The following is a 14871-nucleotide window of genomic DNA, read 5'->3' as shown; positions in this document are numbered from 1 at the left end:
CTGTTACAAGGTCATTGTGTAGGTCTGAAACAGAAGGTCTAAAAGCCCATGGTGGTCTTCAAAATATGAGATACTAGTGACTCTTTTATTAGTAAAACACTATTTCTTGCAACATGTCCGTGTGTTTGATGCCCCTAGCAAGAAGGATCATGTGTTTAGTTCCTACTGTTGCTTCAGATTGTGCCACATGCTTAGTGCACATCGTCTTATTTAATCCTCCACATGAGTATCATTACCTCTAATTATAGGAACTCAAGAGAGGCTAAATAACCTGGCCAAGGTCACAGAGGAAGTGACAGCCAGGAACTGCAATTAGGTCTATATGATTGCAACGCCAGGGTCTTCTCAGTGCACGATACTGCATGTTGCACAAAGTATCATGTGATGTAACCAATCCCAGATATGCAGGAAGTGCCCAGGAGTTCCAGAAGATGGGAGATAATGGGAGAGTAGCTGGGAGGAGCAGCAGTAGTAAATAGCTGCTCCATCACCACTGGGCAGCTCAACCCCGAGCCTCTCCCCTCCCATGGCCACACTGAAGCCGTGAGTGGCCTGGCACTATTCCTTACCTGACTCCTTCTCTGAATCTCTCCCTGTTCAGTGGCTTGATAATGTTTTATACTCTTTCCTAGCTGCTTGCTGTCCATTGACTCCTTTTAAACCACCAAATGCTGATGTGAAATGAGACAGGAAAATATAATATATTCTATTTTTAAATGATAATAGTTTAATAAGTATGCAGGAGCTTTTTTTTCTCACTTTATTTATTTTTTTAAGTTTATTTTTTAGCTTTACAATATTGTATTGGTTTTGTCATATATCAACATGAATCTGCTACAGGTATACACGTGTTCCCCATCCTGAACCCTCCTCCCTCCTCCCTCCCCGTACCATCCCTCTGGGAGCTTTTTTTAAAGTGAAAAATGACTAATACAGTGGGAAATTTTTTTTTTCCATCAAATCTACATGTTTCACTCACAACTGCACAAACTTCCTCAGGGTTCTGCTCTTTTATTTTTCCTTAGGACCCACTGGCCACAACACCCTAATTATCTCCTTATGTCAGTCCATTTGGTGGCCCCAGAACCATTTCTAGAAGCTCCAATCTAAAACCTTTAAGGTGCAAGCTCCTCTTTCAACAACCTCTAATTCCACAGAAATTTTACTGCAATGGAACACTCTCCATCTTGACCAGAATATACATTTTTTACATATGGAAATTTTCTATACTGCTATTAAAAATGGATCAACAATATAGGTCCCTGTGAATAATGGTCTTGTTAAACAAATACCTATTTGTAGAATGGATTGGGGATTAAAAACCTTTCAAATTGGTTATATCAAGAAATACATGCAGCAAAATCTCATTTTTATATTATTTTTTAAAGAAATTACTTATTTCAGCAGCTGAGGTTATGCTGAGTTTCATATTTACTTAACACCCAGATAATCACACTTCAATAGTCTCAGTTCAGCCAATTAGATTTATTTCTAAGTGCTGTCCTTGGCTTCCTTCCAATCAAGTTTTAAACTTCTCATGAGAAAGATACAACTGTCATCTTGGCTTCTTAAAATGCCGTTACTGGCACATATGCCAACAAGTATATTTTAAATGTGTAATATTATGGGAAAAGATGTGTAAAAAGATGTGTCTCTATTATGCTGGGAACTACAGAAACTTTTCCCTTTTAAACCACCAAATGCTTAAGTTGAAAACTCTGATGTGAAATCATGTTGTCAAAAGTCAATAGGGAGGGAATTCCCTGGCTGTCCAGTGGTTAGGACTTCACACTTCCACTGCAGGGACCTGGGTTTGATCCCTGGTTGGGGAAGCCACGTGGCATGGCCAAAAAAAGTCAATATGGTAGAAGGAAAAAATATATATATTTTCAACTTTTGGCCTCTCTTTCGTTTCCTCTTAGTGGCCAAACACCAGAAAGTACTAGTTTGTACCCAATTCTACAGCTTCTGCCCAAAGACATGTTGTATTTAGATTTTAGAAAAACATTGGTCTTCTTAAATTCTGAATTACAAAGCCAGTCAAGTTTTCCATGGTTTTCTTTGGATGCATTTGAAACTATCAAACATCCCCTATTTCCTCAAGTTGCCCCTTTTCAGATTCTCTTCATCTCCCTCTGGGCCTTCTCAATTTCTATCTTGAATAATAGCACTTCCTTGAGAGATTTAGGTCACCAGGTGATCCCCCTGCCCCTGCAGCCAGTCAGCCCCAGCTCCTCCTAGCCCAACTCAAAGACTCCCCTGGGTCACCTCCCAGCTAAGCTGCACTCCTCTCCATCTTTTGGGTCCTCCTGACAAAAAGACTTTGTGGGTTTCTCTCTTCCCTCCCAAGGACAAAATGCCTCTCGACATACCTAATAAGGGCTACGGGTTACCACTCCCTGCTAACTCTCCCTAAGAAAGATTGTGTGAGCAAAGCAACTGGAATGAGGTGGTGCAGAGATAAAAGAGACTAGGAAGAGCAAGACAGAAAAGAAAAAAAATTGCAGAGCAGAAAATAGAATAACAAACTAGAAGATGAAAGAAGAAAAGAGAAAAACGCCAACAAAAAGAATTCACCACTGATACTTGGTCACGTGATAGTGTTAGCCCTATTCAGCTTAGATTGTATATGTATTATGCTCAGGGCTTCCCCAGTGGCTCAGCAGTCAAGAGTCTGCCTGCATTGCTGGAGCTGCAGGAGACATGGGTTCAATCTCTGGGTTGGGGAAGATCCCCTGGAAGAGGGCGTGGCAACCCACTCCAGTATTCTTGCATGGAGAATCCCATGGACAGAGGAGCCTATTGGGTTACAGTCCACAGGGTCACAAAGAGTCAGACATGACTGAAGCGGCTTAGCATGCAACGCATGCATGTATTATGCATAATACATATCCACATAATGCCTTAAGGCTGATACAGTGATTATCCTCCTTCTCCACCTAAGTAAACTTTATAATGAATGATTTCAATGAAGTCAGAGTCTGTTTGCAGAAGGCAGTGCATGAGTTGGAAATGTGGAGAGGGGGTGATATTAGTTCCTTCTGTTTTATAGCTGAGTAATGTCCTCTAATAAAAAAAGAAAAAAAGGAAAGTAGGGGAAAAAAATCTCTCTTTTTGGAAAGAGGTTTTTAGGATGAGCAGTTTGCCTCAAGTTACAAAGCTAGTGCACAATTGGGATTCCAATCCAAACAGAGCTGACATCAGAGTTCCTGTCCCAGAAGCTCGGGAAATAAAAAGGTGTCAATAGGTAGAAAGTTACCAGGTTAAAAGAAAGGGTGAGGAGAAATGATGTTTCCTTTGCAATAGAAATCTGTGATGGACCTCCACTGAGAGATTTGGGGCAGACTTTCTCTGATCTTCTTAACAAAGTATCATGGGAACAGCAGAGAGATAGTTGGATGCTCCAGAGTCTCTCCAGAGTTAATTTATTGAGCTTCTAATAGACTTGGGTAAATTGATATCTTTATAGGGAAGACCAAATGTGAATAGTTGCTTAGGAGAAATCGCTAAAGTGATGGGGGGAAAACCAAAAGCAAACATAGACTATGGAAATAAACACAGCAAAAATGTCTAGAATGACATATGTAGCTTGGTGGTATTCATTTTTGTGTATGAAAAAGCCTTCATGGTTCAATAATACCTACTAGTACTTGCTTCCCAGAAATCACTAATAATAGGGAAAAACGCCTAGAAACTGAAAAAAGCACAAACGCTATTAAACTATTTTCAACAGAAGAATAAGAGAAACTCTATAATTAAAACCCAATAAACAACAGCATTATCTTCTGTGAGATAAATACAACAAACCATCAAACAACTAATTATCACCTAAAAGAACATGAAATATTATGTAAGGATAAAACAAACAGGGCTTCACGAAGTGTAAACGTTAATAAGTGCATTTAAGTTAATGGACTATGTTTAGCCTTCACACGCACTGTAGAAGGAAATCCAATAATTACGAGGCTGGGAAAGACTTGCTTAGCCTGCTGTGATGGTTAGAAATTTGCTATTTCTTTAGTTAAACAGCTTCCCAGTCTACACTTGCCATTAGAAAACTTGCTTACTGAGGGTGAAATAGTTCAGAATGTAGCACAAAGGAAACCTTGGAGCCAGCCAGTTAGTTATCTATACGCTATGAATTTGGAATCTGAAAACTATCAACCAAGGGCTTTCCTGGTGACTCATTGGTAAAGAATCTGCCTGCCAATGCAGGATATGCAAGAGACACGGGTTCAATCCCTGGGTCAGGTAGATCCCCTGGAGAAGGAAATGGCAACCCACTCCGGTATTCTTGCCTGGGAAATCCCACGGACAGAGGAACCTGGAGGGCTACAGTCCATAAGTTCATAAAGAGTTTGGACACGGCTGAGTGACTAAACAACAAACCATCGACCTTAAAATGTTTTTACTGCTTGTTCTTGCTTTTAGCATGAGCCCCCAGCTGCCCTTGTTCCCACCACCAATCTTTACTGCAGATGATAGATAACATCAAGCTGTAGCATGCAGAGTCCTAGTCTCTGTGACAGTGATTAAATTCATATCATGACACTGGTCTAATGTTTATTATTAATAATAAAAATGCTATCTAATAAAAATTATCTATTGCCTGAGCCCCTCAAGCACTATTTTCAGTTCTAACTGAAAACATTTGTTAAATGAGTAAAAAAACCCAAATTTAGACCATGTACTATGAACAAAAACACTGTTACCCTAAGTTCTTTATTTTAATCTTATTTCATACTCACTACAGCTCTGTCATCTGGTCACTCTTCATCTCAATTTTACACAGTAAAATCTCTTATTATATTAGTAATATATGTTCAACAGAAAATGTGGAAAATATAAGAAAGCACAAAGAAGGAAAAAGTCAGATACCTTTCATCAACCTTTGTTCTTTTCCTCCAGGGTTGTTTTATTACCATTATTATTATTTTGCATATTACAGCCTATTGATGCACATTTTCAATACCATTTTAAAATATTTGAATAATTAATTCTTCTGCAAGTACAAAATATTTCATCTTGTGGGTCTATCAGTATAACATAACTCCTCTGTTTTTTTCCAACAAAACCATACAAATCTTTTGACCACATCCCTTATTATTCTTATCTATGTCTTATAAATCTTTAGAAGTAAAATTATTTGCCAAGGGTTGAACTTCTAAAATGTCCTTGGTCTCTATTGTGAAATATCTTCCCATAAACTTTATACCAGTTTACAATCCACCCTCAGCACATGAATGTCCACACACTGGCCAGGATTTAGAATTGTCATTTATTAGTCTCTTTAATAATTTAATAGGTGAAAGTAGAATCATTTTGGCTCAAATGCATATTTTTATAATTTTATTGGGTATTGTCTTATTTTGTGAATTATCCACTGATTAATATTACAGATTTCTTATTGCTTTCTTATTTTCTTTGTAGGAAAATGTTTATATGTCTGACATCTTTATATGTCAGAAATATTTATTTTTACTTTCCCAGTATTCATTTGGCTTCTAATTCTAATTTTTCATTAGCAGCTTCTAATTTTGTAATTCTCTATTTTTCCCCTTTTGAATTCTTTCACTCCTTAAAACCCTTGTAGACCATCAATAAAACTTTCTTTCTGACCTCAAAATCCAAGTGATCACCAAATACTGTAACTCTTCTCCTACATCTCTCTTGATTGTCTATCTTTCTATATTCAAGCTGACATGATCTGCTTACTGTTTTAACAGCTTCCTACCTATATTCCCAATCTCTAGACTTACACTCTTAATCCATTCTCACAAGTCACCACTCTGCTTAAAATTCTTCAATGGCCTCCATTTTTGTCAGGATAAAATCCAAATTGTTGACAAGGCTTACAAGTCTGTACCCTCTGGTCTTCTTTCTTCCCACTCCCCATGCTTCACTCAAGCTCTACTAGGGAATTTAGCCACTCAGTCGTATCTGACTTTTTGTGACCCCATGGACTGTAGCCTGCCAGGCTCCTCTGTCCATGGGATTTTCTAGGCAAGGATACTGGAGTGGGTTGCCATTTTCTTCTCCAGGGGATCTTCCCGACCCAGGGGTTGAACCTTGGTCTCCTGCATTGCAGGCAGATGCTTTACCATCTGAGCTACTGCTAGACTGTCATTCCAATTCCTGAGGGCTCCATCCTCTTAATCACCTTTATGCTGTTGCGTGCGCTACAGTTTTTGCCTAAAGCATTCTTTCTGAGCCTCTCTTCACCCTTGGAGAAGGCAATGGCACCCCACTCCAGTACTCTTGCCTGGAAAATCCCATGGATGGAGGAGCCTGGAAGGCTGCAGTCCATGGGGTCGCCAAGAGTCAGACATGACTGAGCGACTTCACTTTCACTTCTCACTTTCATGCATTGGAGAAGGAAATGGAGAAGGAAAATCACCCTTACTCTCCTTTCAGGAAAGACTTTTAAGGTCACACATTACATATCCTCCTAGAGGCATTCAGTGATACCATCATAACCTGCCTGTGCCTTCACTTCTCCAGGCTGAGTTAAGAGGCTTACTAAGTGTTCACAAGGCAAAGAGTACCTCTCCAAAACAACATTACCATACAGACTGCCTGTTTGCGTGGCTGAATAGTTTGTCTCCATCTCCAACACACACACACATTGTAAATCTGAGGGTTGTTACCAAGACCATTTTCTCTACAGTTGTATTTCCAAATATTATTATTGTGTCTGGCACATAATCAATTCTAGAGGAACATTTGTTGCAAAAATGAGATTAATAAATATTTACACATTTTCGTCTAATTAAAGGATGTATTTTATTTTTACATATAAACTCTAATCTATATGGATTTACTTTGATAATCCCTTTCCCACTGATACATGATTTTTCCTTTGTCACATAAAAAATTTCTTATATATTCAAGAATGTGCTTCATTGCTGTCTCTTCTGTTCCATAGATCTACCATTAGTTTCTTGCAACAGAAACAAACTATTTTAGTTCTGTCTTTTTATAATACATTTTAATATTTAATACAAGCACCCCTCACTAATTTCCCTTGTAGAAATTATATCAGCTATTCTAATTTATTAATTTCTTAAGATAAACATTAAAATTATTTTCTTTGATTTCAAAAGAAATATTCTATTAACACTTTTGATTGGAACTGCATGAATCCTATAAAATGGTTGAAGAAGAGCTGACATTGGTGACATTCGATCTGTTCATCCAGGAACCTACTCAAAGACGTTTTTTCTCAACAAAGTTTAGGCCTTATAGTAAACTTCTGTGATTTTCTTAGTCTAGGTCCCACATTTTTCATACAGAAATTTTCTCCATGTTTTACATATCTTTGTGTTTTTGTGAAAGACTACATAAGTCATATTATCTTATTATACAAATATATGCATAATTAAGTAGGAACCCTAAATTTTCTTTTTATTTGCTGGTACTGTGAGGTAAGTATGATCATATAAGTGACACTTGGTCAAAGTGGGGTCATAATTAAATCCAAGTCTATCTGGATTCCAGCCTTCTGTAGATTCCTTTCAAATGTTTACTTAATGAGAGACAGAACACTGGGAAAGATGAGTGAGGAAGGTAAGGCTGCAGGGAGGCCGTTTTCTCCAAAATATTTAAAATTAGTTCTTGATGCAGATGTACTCTGCATATCTTGTGGCTTCTAAGAATTTTCTGGAATACTGTCACAGTTTCCTTGGATGGGTGTATTCTAGTTTAAAAAAGTATGGTCTATATGATTTATTACTTTCTCCCAGAAGGTTCCATTAAAAGGAGACTTAATCACATTTTAGGCCAGGAAAACTTGGGTCTAGAAACAGAGAATAAATTATTTAGACGCTTAGAGCTCTCAAGTATACAATTACAATGAGTTCAGAACTAGAAGTAAGCCAGTTGTTGTTTAATGGGTAGCTATAAAAAGCACTCTTCCATTTAATAATCACAGTAAAAGGATGATTCATATCTTTAAAAAGTTTAGCAACTAACATAAACACAAATCTAATAAATATAGCTGTTATTTGACAGAGCATCCATTTAAGGAAGGGCCTTCACCAAATTCTAAAATCACATGGATTTTTTTACAAGGACTAGAAACCCTTAAGAAATATATTTGATAAAGACTTTTGATTCAAAATAAACTTCAAGCAACTACAGACAAGTTTCCAATAATTAATACACAAAACCCTTATTTCAAAGTTCTCAGCAAGAGAAACATGATCAACCAATAGCCTAGAAGCAGGACCATGTCAGAAGACAAACTGTGGGGCCAGCAAAGGTTTCCCATGGACTGCTGGCTGGTCAATGAATCTATCACATCCCTCTTGAAGAGTGCTTGGAGTCGATGCCCAAATCACAGGGTCACTATCAGTGAAAATCGCTTGAGTTGACTGCTTAGTTATTTCACAGTCTGGGCTTTGTCATTCAAAACATCTCCTCTTTGTTGACAAAGTCCCCAGGAAAATGAATCTCTCAGCTATTTCAACCAAAATTCCAGCCGTTAGAGGAGTCAGCCAGATGAACAGCACCTACAGACTGGCAGCTGAGGTGAGGCTGGCTCTGAGTGCGTGTATCACAACCTGTAACCTATCTACAACCTACATGTGCATACTATATCATCTTCTTATATGGGGCTGACTGCTCCAGTTGCAAATTTATGTCAATTGGCTCTAAGATTTCACATGAAGCTAAAATTGTAATAAAAATCCTGGCCTTTTATCTGCATTCTCTGTCTACCCTGACATTCAGAATCAACCAAATGTTTTACCAAAATTTTTATTGATGTAATCTCACAGTTTTCTCAAATTGATTTTCCTAGTACTTAAGTTCTGGAAGACAGCAAACATCAGAAGGACCGTTTGTGCATTATAAACGGTGGAAGAGAAAGCCGGTTTTAAATCTGATCACATTTCATGACAAAATTATAATCCACAAATGCTACCCTTTAGCTTTCTGATTGCTAAAAATGTTTGAAAACCAATTATAAAATTGCTCAGTAACCTTTGAGCACTGAGCTCTAAATGCCTCTGAGATGGCAGGTGACCTGCTCAGCAATGGAAAGTGATGTAATCTCTAGAATCCAAGGCCGAGACAGATGTGCTGTGGGAAGCACCCTTCTGAAAGAAAGAGAGCTCTCTTTCTTTCAGTGTGATTAGCACCTGGGTTTGATTCCCACAGCTCTGAGTTTTGAATGGAAATGGTGGAGGAAAAACACAGGTCTGACAAATCAGCTTAGCTATTAATTATAAAAGAAAGCCTGGTTAAAACAACTTTTCTATTCTTATCAAAGGACTTCTAAAACTGGTTTTGCAGGACTAGGATTTGAATAGACATTGAAAATTGCCCCCATCTACATTAATCAATTTGTAAATTGGAACTCAGGATATAACATAGTCAAGTTGGCAAAATGCACAGGAACGAATCTCTATGGGAAACTGCATACCACCCCTCAGCCAGTTAATCCCGCCCTGCTTTATTTCTTGATACATTCACTCAATAAACATGATTTTCTTATTTGGAGAGGGCAGGGTGGAGGGCTAGCCCTCTCACATAGCTCAGTGACTGACTTGAAGTGTTTTCAGCAGTCAAGATAAACAAATAAGACTTCTTATCTATAAAACGGTAGAGCTCACCATTTCAGTAAAAGTGTCATCTATGAAGACAGGGAGCTCCTTTTAAAAAAGGTTTTTATAGTATCTTGAGAAAGTAAACCAGCAAATGCTGGCCCCTCGATTTAAGAATTTACTATCCTTATGTGTGACCAGATTTGCCAGCTGACAGCTCCCACATGGAAACTCAAACAGGCTTTCATTTCTCTGCTGCCAGAAATGTGTAAAATTGTGGAGAATTTAAAAGCAACGCCATCTAAAATCACAACAAAGAGCAGCAGAGCTGTGGACAAGCAGAGCAGCCAGTTGGAAGCTGTCAAAATTTCACCGGAAAGAAGACAAAGTTAAGTGAGTAAGTTCTAATTTTAACCACTTGCAAAGGAAGCAGAGAAAGTGATGCAATAAAGCAGATGTCTTTACCTTTGCAAATATAATTCAACTTACCTGTCTTGGGCAGAAAACCGGGACTTTCTGTCTAAACAACCTGCAGTGATTCCCCCAGGTGATCCGGCTGAGACGAATGAGTACGTGGGGTTTACTGAAAGCAGTTTCCACCTCCACCTGCCTGCGTTAATGAACAGTTCAGAGGCTTCTCCTTCAGTGGCTGAGTCACCCAGGGAGGGGGTGGGTGGTATGAGAGAGGGTGTCACCTTGTACAAATACCAATTCAATTAAACCAGCTCACTCACCGACCTGCTGTCTTTGGTGAATTCTTTCTGCAATTTATGGCCTTGGTAGACCAAAAATATGTACTTCTGTTATCACCCTTTTAATTGACATCAACAGTACATACAACTCTACCTTGACCAGGTGCCACAGTATCCAACCTATTTTGGATTCTCTTTTAAAAAACAAAACACAAAACTTAAGCTGGGAGGGATCTCTTCTCTGCCCATGGTGCCTGGAAGACTGGGGCCCAGATACACACACAGGAAATGCACTGCTGTTTGGAATCAAGATCCTTAGGGGAGAAAAGTCCTTTGGAAGGCTGAGATCAGGAAATAGGAAAGCAATCTGTTACATCCTGAAGTAAACGTAAGAATTCTGATCGTTTTGTGATTTCACCGCCTATAAGAATGTGAAAAGCATCCTGGAAACTTCTTTCTCATCTGAGAGCCCAGTAGACTCCAGTGTCGACACCTCCTTAGAGAGCAAAAAACACTGAAGCGGAGCCACACTAGGTGGGGGCTCCTATTACAGGTTCTGAAATGTACCTTCCGTGACAGCCAGGAGTCTTTAAAGAAGCTTAGTGAATCTGGAACACTGCTGAGAGGAACGAGTCATTAGAATGTCCTGGGTCACCTCTATTCATCTGCCACACCAATAATTAACCAAATCCTCCCCATTTCAAGACAGCTCCTGAAAAACCACAGTCCAGAGGAACTACAGTCATAGAAGTGACTATAAGAAGATACAGAAACATTCCCATTAGAAGGTTCAGGCAATTGCAGGATGCAGCTATTATGGACTGGGACATCCCTATCTTAATGTGCTCTTATTCTGGGTTGAGGATTTGAACATTTAAAAAGGAAACAAGGACTTCCTTGGCCATCCAATGGTTGAAACTCCATGCTTCCAATGCAGGGGACAGGGATTCGATCCATAACCATGGAGCTGAAATCTTACATGCTGTGTGGCTGGGCCAAAAATTTTTTGAAAAAATAAAGTCAAATTGAAAATGTTCTTTAAAGGTTTTATATATATATATAGTGGTGGTGGTGATTTAGTCTGTAAGTTGTGTCCGACTCTTGGGACCCCATGGACTGTAGCCCCCTAGGCTCCTCTGTATGTGGGATTCTCCAGGCAAGAATATGGGAGAGGGTTGCCATTTCCTTTTCCAATGTATATATGTATATATATATATATATATGTATATATATGTGTATATATATACATGTATATATATTCCCTGGTGGTTCAGATGGTAAAGAATCTGCCTGCAACCCAAGTTTGATCCCTGGGTTGGGAAGATCCCCTGGAGAAGGAAATGGCTACCCACTCCAGTGTTCTTGCCTGGAGAATCCCCATGGACAGAGGAACCTGGTAGGCTGCAGTCCATGGGGTCATAAAGAGTTGGACATGACTGAGCGACTAACACTTTGACTTGAGATATATATATATGTATGTTTATATATATATATGTATATATACACATGTTTACATATATATATATATGTATATATACACATGTTTATTCAGTGCTTTTGTAGAATTTTATGTCTGAAAGGCATTTTAGAAATACATTAAAAAAAAAAAGAAATACATTCTAAATTTTTGTGAGGCCCATAAATATTGGTTGGACTGAGGTTTGGACATTAATATTACAGATGAGATAGTTGAAAAACCGAGATGTGACTTGGCTCATCTCAAAAAATAAGTATTTTAGAAATATTATATTCAGGATCATTCAGTATTCATTTAGCTGAATGAAGGGCTAAAACAGTCTCAGAGTTAGCTTGTAGGGACAAGTAATATATTACAGAATGCTTAAATGTATGTTTTTATCCTTTGTAGAATATAGAAACAGAAAATAATTTTCTACTTTGCAATGAAGAAAAATATACCGCCCACGATACATTAAAGATTTTGAGTTTCCAAACAATCATTTCTGCACAGAATTGAGGATTTTTATTATTAAAATTAGTTAATTATTATTTTATTATCCTTTTATTTTACATACTAGAACCTATACTAGTAAGTCACATCAGTGTCTTTCCATTTAGAACTAAGTCTTTGATTCAAAAAAGGGCTAATTCTAAACACCTCAGCAATATTCAGACTTCCTCATTGCTGAACAGACATTCAGGTAAAAGACTGCTGAAAATTAAGAATCTTAAAGTTCAAAGAGGTCAATCAAGAATGTGCCAGGGGTGGAGGAGGTCAAATAGGTTTAGCCTTAGTTTCACTCAGGCTTTGAGCTGGGGAGCTTCGAACATGCTTAGAATAACTCAGCTTTACCACACCTAGTTCACTATGAGAGGCAGAGTTCTTGAGGCCTCTAGAATGTAAGCTCCTAGGCTGGGATGGCAAATGTTTTATCCAGGTTGCCCATGTCAACCGTTTGGCACTGGCTGCCTGGGGTGATACAATGAGGTTTGTAAGGGGACTTTGAACTTTCATAGAAGACTCCTTTCGGAGAAGGCAGTGGCAACCCACTCCAGTACTCTTGCCTGGAGAATCCCAGGGACTGGGGAGCCTGGTGGGCTGCCATCTATGGGGTCGCACAGAGTCAGACACTACTGAGCGACTTCACTTTCCCTTTTCACTTTCATGCATTGGAGAAGGAAATGGCAACCCACTCCAGTGTTTTTGCCTGGAGAATCCCAGGGACGGGGGAACCCGGTGGGCTGCCGTCTATGGGGTTGCACAGAGTCAGACACGACTGAATTGACTTAGTAGCAACAGCAGCAGTAGTGCCTGACTCTGTGACCCCATGGACTGTAGCCCACCAGGCTTCTCTGTCCATGGGATTCTCCAGGCAAGAATACTGGAGTGGGTTGCCATTTCCTCCTCCAGGGGATCTTCCCGACCCAGGGATCGAACCTGCAACCCTTGTCTCCTGCGTTGGCAGATGGATCCTTTACCACTAGCACCACTTGGGAAGCCCCACATAGGGGAGAGCCACGATCGATTGGTTCTCAAATGGGGGAATGTTTGCTGAACCTATTGCCTGAAACAGGGCAGAGCTTTTTCTACATGTTGTATTCCAGTGAAACAAATAGCCAAAAAATGAGCACTTATTACTACATTATAAGGAAAGTAGTAAATACTTGGAGAAGGAAATGGCAACCCACTCCAGTGTTCTTACCTGGAGAATCCCAGGGACAGGGGAGCCTGGTGGGCTGCCATCCATGGGGTCGCACAGAGTCGGACATGACTGAAGCGACTTAGCAGCAGCAAATACTTATATAACACTGTCCATGTGCCAGGCATTGTTTTAAGAACTTGTCATACATTCATTTCAGAATTGCTAATATTATGTGCCAGCCTGAATGGGAGGGCGATTTGGGGGAGATTGGATACATGTATATGTATGGCTGAGTCCCTTTGCTGTTCACTTGAAGCTACTATATTTTTTAATTAATTTATTTTTTATTGAAGGATTTCTTTACAGAATTTTGTTGTTTTCTGTCAAACCTCAACATGAATCAGCCATAGGTATACATATATACACTCCCTTTTGAACCTCCCTCCCATCTCCCTCCCCATTCCACCCCTCTAGGTTGATACAGAGCCCCTGTTTGAGTTTCCTGAGCCATACAGCAAATTCCCATTGGCTATCTATTTTACATATGGTAATATAAGCTTCCATGTTACTCTCTCCATACATCTCACCCTCTTCTCCTCTCTCCCCATGTCCATAAGTCTACTCTATATGTCTGTTTCTCCACTGCTGCCCTGTAAGTAAATTCTTCAGTACCATTTTTTTAGATTCCGTATATATGTGTTAGAATATGGTGGTTATCTTCCTCTTTCTGACTCACTTCCTCTGTATAATAGGTTCTGGGTTCATCCACCTCATTAGAACTGACTCAAATGCGTTCCTTTTTATGGCTGAGTAATATTCCATTGTGCATATGTACCACAACTTCTTTATCCATTCATCTGTCAATGGACATCTAGGTTGCTTCCATGTTCTAGTTATTGTAAATACTGCTGCAATGAACAATGGCATACATGTGTCTCTTTCAATTTTTATTTCCTCAGGGTATATGCCTAGGAGTGGAATTGCTGGGTCATAAGGCGGTTTTATTCCTAGTGTTTTAAGGACTCTCCATACTGTCTTCCATAGTGGTTGTATCAATTTACATTCCCACCAATGGTGCAAGAGTGTTCCCTTTTCTCCACACCCTCTCCAGCATTTATTGTTTGTGCATTTTTGATGATGACCATTCTGACTGGTGTGAAGTGATATCTAATTGTAGTTTTGATTTGCATTCTCTAATAATGAGCAATGTTGTACAATACTATTAATTGACTATACCCTCAATACTAATTAAAAAGTTTAAAGTAAAAAAACAAAAAAAGGATTGCTATGAAAAATCTTCACCTCCTCCTGGTCTGAATGTTTGTGTCCTCTCAAAACTCATATGTGAAATCCTAACCTGCAAAGATGATAGTGCTGGGAAGTGGAGCCTTTGGGAGGTGCCTAGGTCATGAGGGTGGAGGCTTCATGAATGGGATCATTGTTCTTATAAAAGAGATCCCACTCCTCAGAGCTTTCTAGCCCCTCCCACAACTAAAGACACAGTAAGAAGATGCAGGGTATGAACCATGAAAA

The 14871-nt window shown here is 39.2% G+C and overlaps 1 protein-coding gene across 11 annotated transcripts in view; it reads right to left on the bottom strand.

Moving 5' to 3' along the window:
- The window catches only part of SCEL (sciellin), a 125156-nt gene extending 114968 nt beyond the window's left edge, over positions 1-10188 (bottom strand). For 6 of the 11 annotated variants that reach the window (XM_005213876.5, XM_010810874.4, XM_059892153.1 and 3 more), the window contains exon 1: positions 10035-10187. The gene's annotated coding sequence lies outside the window, so the exon portion shown is untranslated. 11 annotated transcript variants of the gene reach the window in all.
- Between the last annotated feature and the right edge of the window lie 4683 nt (positions 10189-14871).

Source organism: Bos taurus, chromosome 12 (assembly GCF_002263795.3).
Source record: "Bos taurus isolate L1 Dominette 01449 registration number 42190680 breed Hereford chromosome 12, ARS-UCD2.0, whole genome shotgun sequence".
NCBI classification, from domain to species: Eukaryota; Metazoa; Chordata; class Mammalia; order Artiodactyla; family Bovidae; genus Bos; species Bos taurus.
Note: the sequence above shows the minus strand (reverse complement) of the source record. Positions and strands in the feature narration are given on the sequence as shown.